The sequence below is a fragment of the Mytilus galloprovincialis genome, chromosome 1 (assembly GCF_965363235.1).
Source record: "Mytilus galloprovincialis chromosome 1, xbMytGall1.hap1.1, whole genome shotgun sequence".
In the NCBI taxonomy this organism is placed as follows: Eukaryota; Metazoa; Mollusca; class Bivalvia; order Mytilida; family Mytilidae; genus Mytilus; species Mytilus galloprovincialis.
The window spans coordinates 68907394-68915636 of NC_134838.1; positions in this window are offsets into that span (position 1 = coordinate 68907394).

Here is an 8243-nt window from a genome sequence, read left to right on the forward strand (position 1 = left end):
AAGAGAACAAATTAAATGACACAGAAATGAACAACTATAGGTCACCGTACGGCCTTCAACAATGAGCAAAGCCCATACCTCATAGTCAGCTATAAAAGGCCTAGAAATAACTTTTGTTGCATGGTTGTATTTTTCATGAAAAGTTATTACCCCTATTTATGTTTTTAAGTGATAAAAATAACAATGTTCCACATGAATGTATGAATAAATATACCATAAAAATCACCTACGTGCCCCATTTTCCTAAAACAAACTAGAGAAACGTATATTAAATTTTCATGTGCATGCATTAACAATGCTTTTTATATGTAATAATCAGTAACATTTTATAAATGTTGATATTTCCTAGGAAATCGGTCATGAATGTGGATAAATTGCATGTTTCAATCTTACTTTTGCTTAAGATATCGATCATGAATATGACCAACGAATCGGACAGTATGAAAACATACGGTGGCAACGAGGCGGACAGTACACTTTGAATAGAAAAGATTCAATTGTGACAATATAATAAAAAAAAATGAACCAAACTTTTGTGTGTGTATGCGGAATATGATTATTCAACTATGTATCGATTAAAAATCTTGAAAATGTTTGAATTTTCGGAGTTTTGTTAAGATTTATGACTCGAAAAATCGCAAAATTTTGACCCCTCTTCATGATCAGGAGTTATTTTAAAAAGACGGTTGATGCTAAAAGCATAAAATAAGCTTTAAATGGTCAAAAATACATCATTGTAGTTATTCACTTACCTTGAGCTGCTGAACAATCCATTATGGGACACTTTGTGTTGATATTCTATATTTTTTTGAAAAACAACGAGCCGATCGCCGTCGGACAGATCAGCAACTTCCGTTTTGTGTCACTGTCCGCTTGTACACTGTGGTATACACTGTGTCTAAACCACACCGGCAAAATTTGCTCGGACTCGATGGTATCTAACATCCGGCACAATGACGGAACACCAATAGACAAAAGAAAGGTAGATTTCTCCTTATTTTTTTTATTTTTTTTATGATATCGAAGAATATATATACATATACAACTATTTTTTATTGTGAGATGCTATATTTTCTACAACCGTTCTATATTAACGGAGAAATAAGTCAAAATGCATGTCAAAATGACGAATTGAGTGAACCTTGCCTCGAAATTGTTTAATTTCTCGTTAAATTGTTCACATTGTACGGAAAGAAAGGTACGGGAAGATAGATATTGACACGGAGATTGCAAATTTAGTTATTATGAGCATCTCAATAATTGTATTTCTGTGTATGGAACGAAAGAAAAGGGTCATGTCAAATTAAAATAAACCGGTTTCGTCAATGTTGTTACTTCACAATCACCCGGTTTCGTCTATATATATCACCCGGTTTTTTTTGGGGTTTTTTTTAACAAACAATTTATGAAAAGAAACTTTGGCACGGATCTGAACATTGTCTTTCGAGAATTTAAATATATATTTATTGTAAAGTAAACTTGGCGTGTTAAAATCTATTTTAAACGGGCACTTTTGGACATAGTTAATTATGATAATACACATTTTCCTAATGAAAGGCGTATCCCTTACTTCACTTAACTTCAAACTAATTTTAAATGGAATATAAATACTGAATAGCAAACACTGGTATCTAATTATTTTGTCACATTATTATATTTTCTTTGTTTATAATAGTAAGTATGTAAAGATGAAAAATAAAAGGATGTGTTTTGATTGTGCCATAATTTTAATTTACTATACTATATTATATACACTTAGTTTACAATATTTACTATCAATTATTAATACATTTATGCATTCAATCATTGACGAACAGTCCCAAACCGACTATAGTCTATACTGTTCTGCACAAATTAATCATGCATGCAGTCCTGCCAGATTTTCTGGTACTATATATACTGTGTTACTTGCGCACTAAAGCGAGTTTTCACACTTAAGCATCCATAACATAGCAATGAGATTTGTAACTTTCTCCCCGTTTCTGGTAGGCACATTTATTTTCATAGGCATGTTTTTCACATTATTTTTACAGTTCAAATTCATTTTTTGTACAGTTCAAATTCAATTGAAACTTCAAGATAACTTTCGAAAACAATATCTGACAGTTTTGTATTTTCAATGTGAATAAAAGTTGGTTTGCAAAACATGACCGTCATTTATATCTAGGTCTTATTAAGAAGAAGTGACGGTAACCACTTATCCCATAAACATTGACAATGAGACAACTTGCTTTTAGACACAACAATTATATTGAATTAATCAAGTTTAGGTCAGCGTATGCCTTAAACAATGAGAAAAACACACAAACTGCATGAAAGCAAGTTATAACAGGGCCCTAAATTATAAATGTAAAACAATTCAAACAAGAAAACTACCTGCCTATTTTATGTTCAAAACGCATATGGTATAAAGCAACCAAAGACAGCCATGGCATTACAAGCGTGTGATTCGGGAATGGACTGAGTCCAAGTGTTGTCGCTGACACAAACAGTACAACAAAAGTACAAATAATAAAAAATGATGAAAAAACCTTAACTCGTCCGATGACAGAGCCTGTATAGTAAATGCGCGATGTGTGCCAAAACTTGTATCATAGTTAAAATTATCCCTTAAATATAATAAATATACATGTATTCGCAGTTTACTATGAAGTCCACTATCCCTGAACTAGCATAAATATTTATTAAGGGGCCAGCTAAAGGACGCCACCGGATGCGGGAGTTTCTCGCTTCATTGAAGACCCATTGTGGCCTTCGGCTGTTTTCTGCTCTATGGTCGGGTTGTTGTCGCTTGGAATTTGTATGAACTTTTCATGTTGATAGACATTTTTAAATAATACGTCCACTTTGAAATAAACTGAATCCGTCTGTCCGTATATATTGTCAAAATATATTGACCAACGTCAGTGTACGATCATCATAACACAACGGCGACAGAACAGACTCGTTTTTTTTTAGTAATGTTAACAAAATAATTATTATTGAATTTGGTCGATGACCTGAGACTATTATACTATTATACTAATTTGTACATAGCAGTATAGTTACAATAAGGGATAAAAAAAATATTTTAATGCATGGTAGTTGTAATCCTACATTCATTTTCTATGTCGATTATGCATGTATATACAGTTGTCTTATTATCAACGTTTATCCTTAAGAAGATTTATTTTTAACGATTGTAGAAAAGATTACATACATAGAATGATTAGATTACTTATAAAGGTGTCCATCCTTTTGTGCGAGAAAATCACATATTAATTGTGTGTTTCGATTTTTAAGACCGTAAACTTTAATTTCAAGTTTAAACATGTTCAACATATTTTCCCATAACTCATATAGAAAACGCATCGATATTTTCGAAAATATTTGTGTTCTATAAGAGTAGGAATTTAAGTTTTAGCTTATTATTTATTTGAATCTGAGACTCATATAAATAATAAGCCGTTGTCCGGTGAACGAATTTGTTTTCCAACGACCCACAAAACTCCTTTTGAACGCTGAAGTTAAATAATCAATTATAATGTAATGCGATTATGATTTTTTTTATTTGACCAAACCGGGTTATGCATTTTGAAATCTATGACGAAACCGGGTTGTATACATTGACGAAACCGGCCAGTTCCATTTTGACATGACCCATTTCTTTCGTTCCATACACAGAGATACAATTATGGAGAAGCTCATAATAACTAAATTTGCAATCTCCGTGTCAATATCTATCTTCCCGTACCTTTCTTTCCGTACAATGTGAACAATTTAACGAGAAATTAAACAATTTCGAGGCAAGGTTCACTCAATTCGTCATTTTGACATGCATTTTGACTTATTTCTCCGTTAATATAGAACGGTTGTAGAAAATATAGCATCTCACAATAAAAAATAGTTGTATATGTATATATATTCTTTGATATCATAAAAAAAATAAAAAAATAAGGAGAAACCTACCTTTCTTTTGTCTATTGGTGTTCCGTCATTGTGCCGGATGTTAGATACCATCGAGTCCGAGCAAATTTTGCCGGTGTGGTTTAGACACAGTGGTATAATTCGGAGTTTTAAATTAGTATGACGTCCATTATTACTGTATATACATATTTTCTAGGCGCCAGTTGAAGGACACCTACGGGTGCGGGAATTCTCGCTACAATGAAGACCCATTGGTGGCCTTCGGCTGTTGTCTGCTCTATGGTCGGGTTGTTGTCGCTTTGACACATTCCCCATTTCCTTTCTCAATTTTATGTGTTGATGTTGTTTGCTTTTTATACAATACAATACAATACAATAATTTATTAACGTCTCATCATCAATAATACAGTAAACACATTTCACATTATAAAAGGAAACCTTTTTAAAATTATTAATGTCATTCTAAAAAGAATTATGAGAGACGGATTAAAAGGAACTAGTATTTACAAATTTTCAAAAAGCTATTAGGCCAAAATTAAAAATATGTTTGTTTCCCCTCCCCCCACCCGGGTCAAAAATAAGCCCCCGGGTCAAAAAAATTATTTTCCACAAAAAAATCTAAATTATTTTTTTCCTGAAAATAATTTGTTTCCATTTTTGGAAAGTGCTTGAAAGCAGAAGGATTGATAATCTAAATAAATATACTCAAATTGAGCACAAACAACTGATAAGTGGCCTGGACTTGACAAGTCAAACCATTCATGTGACCATGCTATGACATTCACATCCAGTTAAAAAAAAAAAAAAACCTGCCTTCCTTGTCTGTTTACAAAGGGTAGACCCGGGGGAGGGGAAACAGACATTCTTTTAAATGTGGCCTTATAAAACAAAAGTTAAATCTTAAAACATATTTACATCAATTCTCGGTATAAAAAACGTCTTCTACGGTCTCAAATAAGCTCGCAGGTTTTGGCACATTTTTGTATCACATTAATATTATCACTCGCTAAAATAAAAGAAAGTTTCAATGAATTCGGCAATAGACTAAAATTTTCGTTTTCAAAGTTTGAAATCTTATACAATTCGTCTCTAAGATCGTCGTACAACGGACATTCAGTCAATACATGCTCCTCCGTTTCAATTTTATCGTCTCAAACAAAACAAGTTCTTTGGTCTATTGGAAGACTCTCGTAGCGTCCTGTCTCCACACGTATTGGGGCAACACCACAGCGAAACTGAGAGTAAGCTCTTCTGTGCGATGGTATAATAAGTTTATCTAGGTAAAGTTCTGTATATACTATGGCAAGCCGTTCTCGTCAAAACTATGTTTAAACCATTTTTCAAAAAATTTACACACTGAGAATTACAACAAAGCACACTGAGATTTAAAAACTTCAAAACGCACACTGAGAATTGAAAATTACACACTGAGAATTGAAAATTACACACTGAGATTTCATAAAGACGCACCGAGATTACAAAAATTTAAAACGCACACTGAGAATTGAAAATTACACACTGAGAATTGAAAATTACACACTGAGATTTCAAAAAGACACACTGAGGATAAATAAACTGAAAACACACACTGAGAATTTGAAAATACACACTGAGAATTTAAAATTACACACTGAGATTTGTGCGCACTTTTTATGCGCACATATCTAATTAGCATACTTAGTCTGAATCTATTACAAGCTTTAAACAACAAGGGGACAGAACTCGTTAGTCCTTCGATTTGGTTCCAAATTATTAATAAAAAAAACTTTAGAAATACAAGAACAAGAAAAATACCCACTTACTCTTATTACAAAATATTACCAAATGGTGAAAAACTTTATTAAAATTATAAGAAAACATTGGAACCATCTGCAAAATAATGCAGTGAAATTTTTACTCAAGTGTCTATTCTAGCATATAAACGTAACAAAAATATAAAAGATTAACTAGCGAAGTCAGGGAAACAGTTGGAAGACTTTTGAAAAGGGACACATGTTTAATTACTGGCAATAATGATCTGAATTATAGGCAACAAACTTATGAATATGAGCGATCTTAAGTCTTGAAATTTATTACGAATGTTGGTTGAAGGAATCGCATTTCATTATAATGACAAGAGTTCTTGAGATCAAGATATAAATCTGTTGAATTATTCATCTCATGAATATTCATTAGTAATTTGCATATTAATCTCAGTGTGTATTTTTGAAATCTCAGTGTGTAATTAACAATTCTCAGTGTGTGTTTTTCAATTTATTTCATCTCAGTGTGACTTTTTAAAATCTCAGTGTGTGTTTTTTTATTTTTTTAAATCTCAGTGTGTAATTTCGATTTCTCAGTGTGTTATTTTAGGTTTTTAAATCTCAGTGTGTATTTTTTTTTTCGAAAAAAGGGTTTAAACATAGTTTTGACGAGAACGGCTTGCCATAATATACATCCTGTTTAAATGTTATATATGTTCGTAGTTTGTTACCTCCTTGTCCATTTCGTCTAGTAGTGTCCTTAGGCAAATCTTCATTCTATTTCTGTTTAAAGTCGGACATAAGTTTTACGTGTATAGCATTGTTAACTTGCTGCTTATCGATATCAGTGTCTTTAAACAAGTTCGCTATTCCACATGATTCGAATTGACTATAAATTCTAAAGTTTGAGTTTTTGCACACTCGATGACGTCTGAAATTCTGCTCTGCCCAATTGTTTATTTTCTTATTTAGTCTGTTCTCATCCATATATCGTGACCGATTCCAGTAGTTTATGATTACCCGCCATTGTTTCACAAACGGTTGTGTCCATCCTGAATCTCCATTAACTGCAACGTTTTGGGTATAACGACCAACTCCCATGAAAAAACGGATTGCTTTGTTTTGAACTGCATTTATACACGAGAATGACTTATCTGACCTGCTGATACTGTTGGTGACCTTCTGCTGTTGTCTGCTCTATGGTCGGGATGTTGTCTCTTTGACATATTCCCCATTTCCATTCTCAATTTTATTATCTCCCCATACTGCCGCACCGTATGTATTTTCTTACCCTGATTAATTTAATGTGTTTTGCGCCTGTCCCAAGTCATCGCCTCGGGCCTTTGTTAGTCTTGTATGATTTTTAATTTCAGTTTCTTGTGTATAATTCGGAGTTTAGTATGACGTCCATGATCACTGAACTAGTATACCTATTTGTTTAGGGGCCTGCTGAAGGGCTCCTCCGGGTGCGGGAGTTTCTCGCTGCATTGAAGACCCGTTGGTGGCCTTCGGCTGTTGTCTGCTCTTGGTCGGGTTGTTGTCTCTTTGACACATACCCCATTTCCATTCTCAATTTTATTACAAACTCGAGAACGGTTGCAAAGTAACACAAAACATAATATCAGTTATCTATAATCAGAACTCTTGATTTAATTTCAATCTTTTTCCTAGGGAATTTAACCATTTCATTACATATCATAATCAGTAAAAACAAAAACAAAAACAAAAAAAATTTGAATATGCAATTACTTTTAGAAAATCTTCTTGATTTACATGTAAGACGTTTTACTTTAAATCCGTTGAATGTGTACTGATTGATTTTTAGTGTTTGATGTAGTAGTATTCTCAGATTCGGTTCTCCGGTTTATGTTTATGTTTTATCATATCTTTTTTTATTTCATAGTCAAGCTCTTTCCGGTTGTGTTCTAGTGGTGTGATGTTCAATCCCTATCATAGGTTTTTTTTTAGGGTTGGGCATCCACAAATGTGTATAACTCCGCTTCATTCTGTATGTGCCTGGCCCAAGTTTGAGCCTTTAATTCACGTTTCTCGCTTGGAGCTGTCTTCCATGTCAGTTTTGTTTTCATTTGTTGTTATAGTATAAGTTAGGCCGTTGGTTTTTCCTTCCGATTTAATTTACATTTTGTTTAACCTTTTATAGCTTATTATATATTATGAGTTTTGGATAATCATTTAAGGCCATATACCTATAGTTTAGTCCGAGATTACTCTGACGTCCAACGGCTGTTTTGCCACACAAGCTGGGGCCGTGGGATGTCAGAGCTCGTCCCATATCAAAAAGTGGATATTTGCCCAAGGTCACAGATGTTAGTACGGCCTTCAACAATGAGCAAAGCCCATACCACATAGTTAGCTGAGAAAATGTAAATTAATTCAAACGTGAAAACTAACGGTCTAATGTATGTACAAAAAATGAGCGAAAAACAATTATATAACACATAAACAAACGACAACAACTGAATCACAGGCTGCTGACTTGGGACAGGCACATACATACAGAATATTTAGTTTAGTTTCAGAATGTGGCGGGGTTAAATACTACAAATTAGGCAAATATATTAGTAGATTGAAATC